The sequence below is a fragment of the Mytilus californianus genome, unplaced genomic scaffold (genome assembly GCF_021869535.1).
Source record: "Mytilus californianus isolate M0D057914Y unplaced genomic scaffold, xbMytCali1.0.p SCAF_8, whole genome shotgun sequence".
Taxonomy (NCBI): domain Eukaryota; kingdom Metazoa; phylum Mollusca; class Bivalvia; order Mytilida; family Mytilidae; genus Mytilus; species Mytilus californianus.
The window spans coordinates 46,933,788-46,949,295 of record NW_026262734.1 but is presented as its reverse complement, the minus strand read 5'-3'; the positions used below and the strand labels follow the sequence as shown (position 1 = coordinate 46,949,295).

Here is a 15,508-nt window from a genome sequence, read left to right as displayed (position 1 = left end):
AAATCACAAAAATACTGACCTTCGAGGAAAATTCAAAACGGAAAGTCCCTAACCAAATGGCAAAATCAAAAGCTCAAAAACATCGAACACATCAAACGAATGGATAACAACTGTCCTATTCCTGACTTCGTACACACATTTTCTTATGAAGATTATGGTGGATTAAACCTCGTTTTATAGCTACCTCAACCTCTAACTTGTATAACAATCGCATACAATTCCATTATATTGATATTATAGATATGAGTTCCTTTAATCTCCTTTCAGATTTAAACATAGATAAACTACGGGCACCTTGATTTATTAAAATATATTCTTAAGTCTGCCATCATAATTTTCTTCTACAAACTATGTCGTTTTAATTAAGAATTTATCAAGTGACCGTTAAGTAGTACTAAGTAGTCAGAAGCGCATAGTATTAACCTCATTACTGCTGATATCATGATAAGGCATATGTAAATCGTCAGGAACGACTGAATACTGCTGCTGAATACATTAAAATATTTACCTTGTAGAAACAATATAGAAGTTCAATGACTATCATACGTTAAATAAAAAAAAAACAATGTTACTAAACTGATATTTGTGTAATTACCAGTTGGAAATTTCAATATGTATCTAAAGTAATGAAAACGTATATTTTAGACTTATTTCAATAGATCTTTTGGACATTTATTTTAATAAAAATCTTTAATATTTATAAACAAAAAGTACCTTCTTGTTGTTTCTTTAAATTTATGCAAATTGTTTTTAATGGAAAATGTACTATCTTTTTCAATATTGACTACATATCCATGTTTTCAACTTCCAAAAGTAATTTTGTTTTAACATAAATAGGTTATGGGAGATTTGTTTGATGATAAAACATATTTTTGTATCACACTTGTTAAACTCAAGGTTATACTTTTTGAAAAATAAAGTAAACACGGTTTTTTTTACGGGAAAACATTCTTGGGTTTTGACTTTTAAAAAACTAAATATTTTTTAACCATACTTGCTTTTGTGTTCATACTTGATGAAAAAAATGTTACTCAGTGCTGCAAGATATACAGTCTTCCCGTTATCATAATGTTTAAATTGAATTGCACACATTTATCGTTATATCCTCATGATCATTGTTATTATACGGATTTATTGTTATTTGATCATTCATTGTGAATATATTTGGATAGTCATTCATGTAAGAATATGAATCCGTAATTTTTTTCCCTAAGTTTTAAAGATGTTATTCTCTGCATATGTTTGTAGTTATATATTTTACACGTATCTAATAAGTCGGTTTTCCTTCTGGATTTATTTATTTTTTAAACCTTCAAAATAGTTGGTCACTCTGAATTGTTTTTAACGGTTCATCCATTTCCATAGCATAATATTTACTATGTGTCCTACATGTTTACTATAGGGTAAGATTGCATGTTGGGAGGTACAGCAGCCTTCATAACTATTGAACTCATGTTTGTTTACCGTTGGTCTATTCGAAGCGTTCTTAATTTGAACTAAGATTGTTTGCCGACGTAAGAAAATGTAAAAGAGGTACGAAAGATACCAGAGGGACAGTCAAACTCATAGATCGAAAACAAACTGACAACGCCATGGCCAAAAATAAAAAGACAAACAGACAAATAATAGTACAGATGACACAACATAGAAAACTAAAGACTAAGCAACACGAACCCCACCAAAAACTGGGGTGATCTCAGTTGCTCCGGAAGGGGTAAGCAGATCCTGCTCCACATGTGGCACCCGTCGTGTTGCTTATGTTATAACAAATCCGGTAAATAGTCTAAGATACCAAAAAATAATCTAACTTAGAACGATGAGTATTTTAGATACGCGAAACGATTCAAATTTAACACCTACATAGATTACATAAAGTTTTAAGACTTCCAAAAACTGGAATGATAATACCCTTTTAGATGACCCAACCATAGTTAAAAACAAAGGTAATTGGTTAAGGTTATTTCAGGTAAACATATGAAAGGATTTCACGAAAACTTTAGGATTAATCATTTCGGTTGGATTTAGCGTCAAAATTCCATTCTTAAATACTCAGTCGTCACATTCTGTAGATTTTTCTTATTTATATATTTTCTGTACAAGCGCTTCATGATCACCGAAAAGTAATATAAACAATTCAAAAATGTGCGTAAAGTTTAGCTCGATACTGATTTATCATAAGTGTGTAATAAACGATAATCACAGATTTGACCTCATTTTTTACATGTTAGGTGAACACAATTTCACCTACAAATACCCTTAATGATCAATCCAAATCAAAATTTCCAAACATTTACGGCTATCAAATATGAGATATGATAATAGATGAAAAATTGTTTTTAGGTCATCGCTCTTAACGTGCGTAAATTTTGTTTTTGTAATAAATTACCTCTGCTCCCACAGTGTCCAACGGAAGAAAAAAAAATGAATTCATAAAAATCTAATAATAACACAAACCATGATTTTGATGAATATTTATGAAGTTACCGCGTTTTATGTTTTCTGAATTTAATGACTTGCGTAGATACTATCTAAGTAAAAGTTAAAAAAAAAACAATCAACAGACAATTAAACTAAAACTGTTTATTACTTTTGAAATGAAACGATTGTATGAACATTAACCGTCTGTTTAAATAGCATTCAGGTTAAAAAAGCAATACAAACAAAACAGTGGATGTACAACCTTTTAACATCTCACGTTTTATCTGAAAGAGTATTTTACAAAATCTGCACCAAGTTCGTATTGAGAAACATTAGACACGAATTAATAAACAAATCTTCATAAATTATCACCCGACCACTGTTTATATATTTATCGCATTATATGATAATGATGGGTTTTTTTTAACGACTTTGATTGGCTCCAACGCCCTTACACGGTCGGGTAATCGCCTTATACATTTATATATAAATATGAATAGAACTGGGTTGTTATTCTTTATTGTATCACTAGTCTGCACATAGCACATGTCGCATTGACCCTAGTACATTTCAGCAGGTAGGTTTGTTTCGTTTATTTCCTTAATTTACGCAAACATTCCTGTACTGTGTTGTTTCTTACATAAATCTACGACTAACAATTATATAAAAAATAAATTGTGTAAATATATCCCCAAATTTAACTCCTCAATGGAAATTTAAAATCTAAAACGTATAATATCAACAATAATTGACAATCGATGTCGTATAATTCAGAGTGAAGTTTTAAATTTGTCGTCTAATTACCCTAATTTTCTTTTTGCTAAATCATTGAGTTGCGTTACGTATTTGTTGCCATATGCATTGAATAAAGGAGATGTAAAAATACCTTATTAAGACAACAACACAAAGAATAAAGGAACATCCGGACTTTCAAACACTGTTCTTCACAAAAACGCGTCTATATAAGGTCGGATGCTCAAATCCGAAAGAAATACAAAGGGGGCGACCAAAAACACATATGTCGAAGAAAACATGGCTCTTATTATATATTCTCATTTCGAAACAAAATAAATTGTATTTCCATACGGATACCTAACAGATAATAACCTCTAGAACTATCAGTCGATAGGCCGATGATACAACCAAGTAACTGTATTTACATTTACATTACCAATTGTACTGACCCAACTGTGCAAGAGTACGCTATTTTTACTAAATCATTTTTTCAAAACATTTCAGCAAATGTAATTTGCTTTAGGATTGATTAAAAGGGTATCGTTAAATTAAATGTTACTTTAGTCGAATAGTTTTATATTATGGGTAAAAATGATATTGATATCAATCACAGATTTTGCCAGAATAAAGGAACTTTTAAATGACTGCTCTTACATGAAAGTGTACGTTGAATATATATTTTATTAAGTTTATCTGGTAATTATTTTTTTCATGAACTTCCATAACCAGTTGTTGAATCATTAGATATAATTTCTAATCATATTCGTTATTCGTCGTACGTTTAAAAAAACAGAGATGCTTAAACCCATACATGTGTACGTGTATTTTTATTTTTTATTCATTAACATATGAGGTTAGCTGAAAATATTAAATCTCATATTGGAAAGTGGATCTATGTAGATTAATATTTAGCAATGTTATGCAAATAACAAATTCATGAGCTATAATAATGTGTGTATGCATTAGGGTTTGCCCGTCAGCGTCTACATACTATAGAATCTATCAAATCCAAACTTGTTTGTTGTAGTTAGGTATACACAATGCTTTATCTAAACCTATAATTTTAACAGTTGTATGATTTTAAATTTCGATTTTAGACTCAACTATAAAATGTCTCTTTACTGTGTGAGATGCAGAAAAAATACACCATCTAAAGGTGTAAAGACTATAGTAGTCAAGGACAAAAAAGGGACTAGACATGAGACGAAAGTGGGTTTTTGTTTAACATGTGGATCTGAAAAACGACAACAGATTAGCTGAATTTGTTACATTATATCGCTTATTAGCAAACTACATCGCATTCTGGATAACTAATTAATATGGAACTTTGAAATTATTTCTTTGATATAGTTGGTACATTATCTTGAATAATACACAATTGTATATTATCTAAAGTTTATAATGCTTTGAAAATCTATCTTATTGATTATTTCATGTAATTGTGAAGATTCCTTTGTGCATTGGAATAATATTCATGATGAACATAAATTGTGAACATTCTGTTAACAAAATGCATATATTTTAAATATAGTATGCAAACGTAATTTATAGTTTAAATCGTTTTCATTGCGAGACTGATTACGGAAATATGCAAGTTTTTTTAAAACATGTTTCATAGAAATAGCTTTCAAAAAAATAAATGTGTCTTATTCAGATTGACAAAAGTAAAAATTAACAGTTCCGTTTGTATTTCTGTTTCTATGTTATTACATATTGATTAATAGTTTTAGAAATTATTTTTTTTTTGCGAACATTTGTGTAACAAATTAACAAAGATAATACATATATGTGAAATGCATTATGGAAAGGAGGCTTATAATTATGATGCTGTGCAGGTTCATCACCATTTTATTTAAAACATGTGCAGTTTATTGTTCTTTCTAAATAAAACTATCAATCTAAGAATAATAAAATTTAATTCTCTCTCAAATTATGTTTTGGTTTTGCTGATTGCACTATTGTTTTATAACAAATGACATACATGACATTGTCAATAATTATTCATCAATATTTTTACAGTAAAAGAAAGTGTAGTCACGATTTATATTTACCAATTGAACAAAAAAACGACACAATATGTGCATGCTTTAATTCGTACCTAGATATAAGAAGATGTGGTATAAGTGCCAATGAGACAACTCTCCATCCAAGTCTAGATATTAATTCAAGTATATCACTTGAACAACATCCATAAACGACTCAAAAAAAAAACAAAATAGAGGAAGAGTATAAAGATAACAAAAATATGCTGAATCTATATTGCTAGGTTTGATTGAAACCTGTATAGCCATAGAAAATATATTTTAGTTTTCCCTGTCTCAATCTGTTTCTTACAGAATTGATTTGTTTTTCTTTTTATGCCGGAAGATATTTCATTCTATTCAAAACTATGTAACAATATAGCAAGATTTGTGTATTACTGAACGGCGGATTTTTTAATATGTTTTACATTAGTATTACCTTATTGTCCTGCTCCTGAAATGCATTTTGACTTTGAATGCAATTTCTCTCAGACTTAAACGATTGAGCATACAAAACTGAATGAACCTGATAAAATAAATATGATTATGAGGGTCAAGCTACATGTGACTTATTTTTTTCTTTTTTCACTCTAATTATATTTTACACATAACTGTATTTACAAATCAGTCTAAAATGTCTTCGTAAATCCAAAGAACAAGAATGTATATAAAAGGTACATTCAAAACAAATGAGTCGACAAAAGACTCGAAACACCATGCATAAACAAAAACAACGAAAAATCGAAATAGTTAATAAAACAACATGAGAAACTACACACCAAGAAACACAAATCCAACTTAAATGGGGGGTCATCTCAACAAAGGGTCGAACAGTTCCTGCTTTACATGTGTCACTCATCGTATTGCTCTAGCATGAACAACTCCACTGATCAATCTTATTCTGTGGTGTCGCTATTGAGGAAAGAAAAGAGGACAGGATGGTGGCACGACAATCGGAATGTATCCATGGTCATCTGTGACACAGATTGTTCATAACGTCCAACTCACTAGTGATTGTATTTCGGAAACTTTCGTCATTAAGATTACTTTGATTTTTAGCACTCCATTAAATGGATTCCTTCGACCAAAATCATGATAGAAAAAGCAAGTTCTTAATATCGCATTAGCATTAATAATAATATTATATATGTCTGCGGCGCTGGAATGTTGCTTCATATAAAATGAATGTCAAAAATTACGGAAAGTGAAATCATCCCTTTCGTCGTCAGGTTTTGTTCTTCAATATCAATTTCTGGATGAAGGTCGAGTAAGATATTATCACTTTTAAGTTCTCTATTTATTATCATTGAATAAAAGCTGCTGTGTCAAGAAGCTTGTATTTGTGTGTTAAGAATTAAAAACCTACTCATAGATACAACGCTTATTTTTTGATACGCCCGACGCCAGTTTTGTTCATTAAAGACTCATTAGCGCCGCTAGCATCGTATAAATTGTAAGGTCAAACCTGAATAATATTTGACGGACATTAAAAACGAAAATAGCGAAAAATGTGCCAAATAGTGCTATGGCAATCTAAGCCTTAGGGAGGGAAAACCTTGGTGTTTGGCATAATTCAATATTTCATAAATAGTAAAAATAGCTAATTGTCAGATATAAACAGTCTTTCACAGATCAATACATTAATGCTTATGTATTCATTCAAAAACACATAATTTCCAAATCTAAAGACCAATTGTTCAGAGAACAATTGAAGGTATTTCCACCACAAAACGATGAAAATAGCAAAATCCAGTTTAAGATGTCATTGCTAGTGTCAAATGATAGATTATTGTACACTGTTTCAAAAAATATATAGATTCTTTACACAGTTGTATGAAATAAAGGAGATATAATGTTACTTCCGGTTTGAAAAAATGTAATTTTTGCTGCTATTTGATAGTTTACTAGACAATACATATAAAACATATATCGTTCTTGATACTTTTACATTAAATTAGTACAACGAATTGCTACTTCCAGTTTACACAAGGTCAATGCCGGTTGAATTGTTCAAGGTCATATAGCTTGCAACCTGTTGCAAAAAGTCCCATGCCTTTATCATGTATGCATATAAAGTAAAACCAAAGGTCAAAATCTGGAACGTGAAATTTATCTATGACCTTGGCTTCAGTTTCAAGGTCATAATCCAAGGACCTTAAATCAAAAGAGAGTAGGTCTTTAATATATATGGTTAATGAGTTATATCACCATACGCGTCATTTTAATTATAATAGGGCAGAACACTCCCATTTATTGTCATCGTACCCTTTCAACCGGGATGTACGTATAATGACATGTCGTAACTAACAATTAAGTAAAAGTATGTTGTCGATATCTTATACGGTTTTCGTAATAACATGCAAATGAGGAAACATCGAAATTTAGAATATGACCTTGACCTTTGACCATGACCTCATTTCCTTTTTTTTTTACCAAATACCTTATTTCAAAAGTCCCTAGGTCTCTATCTTCTATAATTTTCCAGTTACAATTATATTTCACTTATTTTGAATACAAAAGGGGTAGGTACTCTCATATGCAGTCTCCGGGGAGCTTCGGGTAAAATAGAATGTAACATCCTTTAGATATAATGAGCATTTTGGAAAAATAAATTTGTCGCTTTCTTTTACGGTTGCAAAGTAGATCTCATAACAAAAACAGTAGTGTTCTGGGAGATAACTCTTACACAGAAAAGTGTTCGGTTTAAAAAGATAAGTTTAAAAAGCGTTTAGACTGTATGATATTTTATACCAAAAAACTAAGCGACATCTTTGGAAACAAAAATATAGCGCATGAAAAGAATTTGGCGAAAGAAAAAAAATAAATAAAATGTCAATTGGTATTAAACAATTTTGAGGTCTCTCCTGATGGTAATGTAAAATATATGTTTGAATACGAGTAGAATGCATTCAAAAGCTCTAAAACAAAAATAAAACTCTTAGAATATGGCAAAAAACACATGATCCGATATTTGGAACATGACCTTGACCTATGACAATATGATCTTGTTCAATTTCATTAATCTAGAATATATTTGCGAAAGACCCATTGGTTATAGGACCTTTGGTTCAAGAGATAAAGCTTATTTTGTCTTTCCAGAAACCGTTATTGGGGGTTATGTCCCTTACGTATAGATAAAAACTCATCAGTCAAAATATAACAGAGTTGCCCCTTAATGTCACAAACATTATTCACTTTTCAAGATTTCTGTAAGTATAATGGTATCTGAGATATTCCATGAAAATTTTTATGGTCAAATGTCAAGGTCAAACATAAAAAGCTTTAAAACGCACCTTAAACCCTATATATAAAGTCAAAAGCACATAATTTAGTATCTGGGACATGACCATGAACCTTGTAACCTTTGTTAAGGTCATTAGTCCCCAATGTCATTGCTGAAGACCGCATGGGTCTAGGACCTTTGGTTTAATAGTAAAACCTTATTTTGTCTTTTCAGAAACCTAAAACAAGTGGTAATGCCTCTTACAGAAAGGTCAAATTTCATTGGTCCAATGTAACAAAGTTGCGCCTTAATGACCCAAACATTTCCCATTAATCGAAACTTCAACACTTCTGTAAGTATAATGGTTTCTGAGATTATCCTATAACAAGAATTTGGGTCTAAGGTCAATGTCAAACTACAAATTTTGATCTTGAGGCATTTATAAAGTTATATTATTTGATGATCATTGTTGAAGATCCTAGTTGGCTACGACTTACGGTTTCTCGGTTTTAGTGGCCAACCGACAACGGTTAATTTTCAAAGGGATATAACCCTACAAATGAGTGGTTGTATCTTTTCGATCAAAATATAACGAAGAACCAGGGTCTAGAACTGAACAAATTCAACCTTTCAGTTGTTTTTGTCCCTATTGCGGATACAGTGTTTGAATTATAACAAGATTTTAAGGTTTTGGGCTGATTACTCTAGACCGACAACATTTTACGACTCACAGGCTAAGGTGAGTTCCGTACAGGTATTTGTGACACCAATACAAATCGTGAACCTAACGGTTGAGGCTGCTAAATTCGTCAAAGTTTAACGGAAAAAGAATTATAATAATCAGAAAAAGAAATGCACTAAGGTGTTTCCCTTTGGAAAAGAAAAGACCTTAATAATGAAAACAAAACCAACTCCTTTAAACATTGACATAATTGAGTTTGGAACACATTGTATCGCACAAATGATTTGATATGGTGTGAATTGTTTTGTTACATTATTTTAGCTTTCACTTTTCTATAGTTGTAAACCAACGAGATTTGGCGCACCAAGTAAGTTCATTTTACCGAAAAGACAAGTTTTATTGAAACAAATCTTTAAATACAAAAAATACTTTATAACAATTTTATAAAATATAACCATTAGATAAGTGTCTGTTTCGATTAGAAAATTCAAATAAAACGGTGTCAGCAATGTGTATGATCATAACCAACCCTCATTTAGATAAATGAAGTATCAGTAGTGTTTTGTAAAAGAGGGGCGAAAGAAACCAGATGGACAGTCAAACTCATAGATCGAAAATAAACTGACAACGCCATAGCTAAAAAAGAAAATAACAAACAGACAAATAATAGTACACAAGACACAACAGAGACAACTAAAGACTAGGAAACACGAACCCCACCAAGAACTGGAGGTGATCTCACGTGCTCCGGAAGGGTAAGCAGATCCTGTTCCACATGTGGCACCCGTCGTGTTGCTCGTGTTATAACAAACCCGGTAAATAGTCTAATTGTAACTCTGTATTCATTATTGACTTTCATACCTTCATGCAAAAGTATATAGTTATGCAAAAAATGTTTTCAAAACATTATCAAAATATCATAATGTTAGTTGCAGGATATTTGAGCATATAGAACTGCACATTTCTCATGCGTCCTTCAAGTTTTGTAAAACATTGTACATGCTTCAATTTAAGATTACAATCTATGGCTTAAGTAACATTTGATCAAAGATCAATGCAGAATCGTTTGAACTGGAAACACTATTTAACAAAAGGATTACCACCTACATCATACAAAGATATAGGACAGCACGTTTAAAAAGATATTTTCTAATCGTTAAGATGTATAACTTATGTAAAAATAATTTGCTACACCCCAAGGGTTATCTCCTTGAAAACAAATCTTTGATTATTTTCTTTTCCATGACTTCCCTCACGTAACGTTTTGTTTAATGATCAATGCAAAACATGAAATCTTTTATTCTAATTTTACATTGGAATAACCACTAACTTCTCGACATACTGAAATGACACAGTTATCGAAAGTAAATTCACGATACATCGATACGACGGATCAATTAAACTGGCTATTGGTTCCTGGTCTCTTTTTATACTTATAAATACAAAAATCACATATGGAAGGGCTTATTTCCCCAAATCATCATTTTGACATGTAGAAGAAAAAGATCAAATCAAAACTATTTTTAAATGTTGCTTATTTGACAACGATGATACTAAGTAGTTATTTATAACATAGCTCTATTTTTGGAATTTCGTCATTGGAAATTTAAAAAAAACTTCAAGTCATTTTATTAATTTATGCATTTCGAAATCCCGTTCCTTTATGTATTTATTTTGGTAGACTGTATAATTTTTTCACGACGTTCACAGTGTGTACATGAACAAAACATCGAAAAGAAAAGAACTGCTACATGGAAGGTTGAAGGTTGAATCAATTTCAATATTGATGATAACTAATTTCTTATTATATCATATGAAGAGGTATTTAAAGATTATCGGTTGTACATTCATAAAACAGTTGAAGTTGAAGGTTGAATCGGTTTCCATATTAATGAGATTACTAAGAGATTTTGGACGAAACACATTGCCATTACTGAGTCAAAAAGTACCATTCATACAAAACAGTTTGTAGCCGTCACAATTGTTTCTCTTAGAGAAATCGTTAAAGAAGACTTCCAAGTCATAGTCGAACCAAGGAATCAAGTGGAGCAATTATTGGCCAGAAAGGATACCGATATACACATGTATGAAAATTATAGTTTATATTTCAATAGAATTGCTGGTTTGTTGAACCTTCAGGAACCAAACATGCATGGCGAAGCAAGATAACTTGATCCAATGGGAAACATTAAAAAATATATGGTTTGATTTCTTCTGAAGAATATCATTATACAAACCATATAAATTTTTTTGAAAGAATGAAGTATCAATTCTATCAATCATGTGGACGCAATACGGAGTACATAATTTGTATATTTTCACACCATGTGCCTTGCACATTAAAAACACATCAGTGTGCACCACTGATTGATGAATTCGCAAAACGTACAAACGAATGTCTTATCATATCATATGAAGATGAAGCTTGTAACATTTTGTCAAACAATAGTAGCATCGTTTGTGTTCACCCATTATCCTTTTGTCTCCTAAGAAATCAGACAAAAACATTGAGACTTATCTATTACCATGGGACGAAGAGGAAGAACCAGTTTGTAGAAAGAATTATAGACGGGTAATGGAACAGAAAAAAAAAACATTTTGTCGATTTTCTAAAGTTATGGACTCCTATGTTTACGAGGAAATATTACCAAGAAGTCCATGTTGATTTTTAATGGTTTGATAATATTTCTATAATAATTAATGATTGTATTGGTCGAGTATTTAAAAATAACAATGATATCGTATAGTCTAGCTCTGCATAAATAAAATTGTTTTCACGAGTACATGTATATTAAATTTAAATGTAATGATCAGTATGTGTTTTTGAAAAATGTTTTTCATTATTTTTTTTCCAGAAATCTACTTTCATTTTCAATTTCAAACACAATATTTATATATTTAATAAAAAAAAGGTTACAATGCGTGTTTCGTTAATTTAAAACTTTGACTATTTATAATTAACAAATTAAATGTGATTTTGCAAAGTATAGTGAAGCAAATACATAACCAAAATGTAAGCAATTCTGACGCAACGTATTGTTTTCTCACGATCAAAGCAGTTATATGAGGGTTGACAAATTCACAAGACCAAACTACGATTGTGAACACTCAAAGTTTCTAAATTCCTTTATTATTTAACGTTCCATATACATGACACTTCCAATTAACTAAATGATTTTTCGTAAACATCTGGTTAATATATTTGTATATACCATGTCTTTTAACTTCCCCCTTGAGGGCGCTTCGCAGATATGTATGCTCCGTTGTTGTAGTTTAAGCAATACATTAGAAGCATTCTAAAAATTTATTTGCGTTTGTATAATTTGATGTTATTACCTTGTCAAAACAATGTTCAATGTTTATGTACGTTTTTTGACCTCACTGTTCTGAATATTGCCTGAAATGTAAATAAAGTTATTATTAAATGCACCATAGCTCATGGTTAAGCATATTTATATTGTTCCGCCTATAAATGTCGGATATAGTTATTTGAGTACTGAAAATGAAAATAGATTTCGAAAAATAGACGAACAATTTTTTTTCTCGAAAACACACAAAATTGATTTCTGGTTTCTACAATCTGATATATTATTGATAGATTCTATAAAACATTAAATAAAATAATAAAATAAATAATTATTGTATTATAGTGTCACATATTTGATCAGACAATATATATATATATACAACAATTCATAATAAAAACAGAGATCAAATATCCAGCCTTAGAATATACTTATAAGACACTTAAAATCACATCAGACAACTGTACATTTATATAAAAAATAAAGTGAGGATTTATTTATATTTATCTATATAAAATTCAAAATAATTACTGTTTTTTTAAATATTTACTAGTAAAAATTTCAATTAATATTGGATAGACGATATTGATAAAAGGATTACAGTTTAAAAACATTAGCAATGATTAAAAGAAAAATGTTTTGCCAAAAACCGGATAAACTACTTTAAATAAAAACAAATAAAAAATATTTCTAGGAGGAAAAAAATTAAATAATTTAAATGTGATTAATATTAAATAAATGGATCTAGATAAAAAGTAACAATAGTTACACTAATAAAAAGACTTTAAAAATATAACTATGAAAAATATATGTTAACATTCAAATAAATTTCTTTCTTCTCTGATAAAAATTGAAAAGTGCGTATGATAATGAGGATTGCATAACTTTACATTTCATAAGACTGATAAATTGACTGTCAATATCAAGAGTATCAACGTTTTCTATAAAGTTTTTGGCTCGAGAAAATAAATTATATCTTAAGTCAACATACATAGTGCACTTCATTAAAAATTGCTTTTCGTTTTCTATGACGTCATTCGGACAGAATTTACAAATTCTTTCATTAACTGGTATTTGCGGTCGTGCGTATCGGCCTGTCTCGATGGCCAACGGGAGCGATCCACTTCGGAACAGGGCATCAACTCGTCGGACCGATCTCGGCAACTGAAGTTTCAAATATTTTTCTGTTTCTACTTTTTCTTTGTATAGTCTATATGATCGTAGTTTATTGCCATTTGGATCATTGTTATTAAGAAGTCCGTGCGAAATTTTTCATTGTTTCCTAATGTTTTACATCGAGTGAAATTTTTCGAATTATTTAGAAATTTGTAATCTGATTGCTTTTGACGGTTTTATATAAATATATTGTTTTTATAGAATCTATCAATAATATATCAGATTGTAGAAACCAGACTTGAATTTTGTGTGTTTTCGAGAAAAAAAATTGTTCGTCTTTTTTTCGAAATCTACTTTCATTTTCAGTACTGAAATAACAACATGTATATCCGATATTTATAGGAGGAACAATATAAATATGTTTAACCATGAGGTATGGTGCATATTATAATTACCTTATTTACATTTCATTTATGAACTCCAGCAAATAACTTACTGTTGCAAACCTGTTTCTAAATTTTTCATTGTTATTCAAAGCAAAATAATTATAAAAGATACCTCGGACAATCTCGTTTCATAAAGGATTTCTTTTGATTACTAGTTGTACCTCGAACTTATTAACCCGCTATAATCAATCGGTATTTGAGTGGAAATACAAACATGTACGAAACCGGGAAATGCTGGCTGCAAGAGGAGTTTATTTATAAAAAGGCCATATCTCATTTACTTATGGTGGCCGTTATTGATTGTAAATCATGTCGTTTTGTATTTGACATTCGTCCACCGTGGAGGATTAAAAAGGGGGGCTAATAGCTTTACTTACGATTTAGATCATGGTTCAACTTTAATCTATTACGGCATACGTTTTACCTCAAGTCAACGGTCTATCTAATTAAAGTGTCGCTTTAAAAGTGTATCATTTGCTTCAGGTTGATCCACTTAAATCTCGTCGTGAATATGCATGACATATTTGCCACTGGACATCATTTGAGCAATTAATCAATCAGTAGATAGATATAAGAAGATATGATATGAGTGCCAATGAGACAACTCTCCATCCGAGTCACAATTTGTAAAAGTACAGCACCATTTAGTGATGTTTATATAATCATTAGTCGTCAGTTGATAGTTATATATTTTTATATATATGATTGTAATTCATATTTGATCATTTAAGCATTAATTTTAGCATCACTTCCTAATTTTTCTCTTTGTGTTTGATAATTTTTAAACATTAATTAACGTAGTTTGTATCAGGGGTTACATTGTATCATATCCAACCAAAATAGGGGGAGGGACGTAGAACAGAAAAACTTGCATTGAGTGTCAATAACTCGTATGTTGACGCGTTCAACGACGGCAGTCTCGTCTAGGTGACAAAATTGGTGTATCAAGTTTTTTTTGTAATATCTGGTAAAAAAGTTATAATATTATAAAAGCAAAAATGGATAAAACAGTTTATTATACCTTACATTTTATAGTAAATACTTGATTGGCTAAAGCGGTATTACGTGTCATATTTTAATTCGATGTTTTTTCCAAAAATTGGCAGAAGCGATGAATAACCCTAACAAATTGAAGCCTTCACCGAACAACCCTATTATTCCCCGGTGAATAACCTCGACAAATTAAAGCCTCCATCGAACAACCCTATTATTCACCGGTGAATAACCCTTGTCGTATTCAATGATCAAGAGTTGACTCCCGTTAAAGTATGACGTCACTTAACGTCAGAGAAACAAAACCAAATATGGCAACGGCCAGGTTAGAAGTCCATCAAGTGACATCGGAACAAGACCATACAAGACTAGGAAATTCATCTAGTGTCGACGATATCTTTTCAGGGCCATCTATATTTTACAGAAAGAGTCTACCTTTGTTGTACATACGCGAAATGTCAATAGACAAACAATAGTTTTCTAACGTAAGTGTTTTAACAATCGTTCGGTATAATAAAACAATTATGGCCCATTGAGTCGGTGAATATCCAAAATGGTCAACCCGAGTA

At 30.7% G+C, this 15,508-nt stretch overlaps 1 long non-coding RNA gene across 1 annotated transcript; it reads left to right on the top strand.

Moving 5' to 3' along the window:
• The first annotated feature begins 2,942 nt into the window (after positions 1–2,942).
• LOC127711670 (uncharacterized) lies at positions 2,943–5,083 on the top strand. Its single transcript, XR_007986839.1, has 2 exons — positions 2,943–2,995; positions 4,251–5,083. It is a non-coding gene; the product is annotated as an uncharacterized LOC127711670 (long non-coding RNA).
• Positions 5,084–15,508: the final 10,425 nt, after the last annotated feature.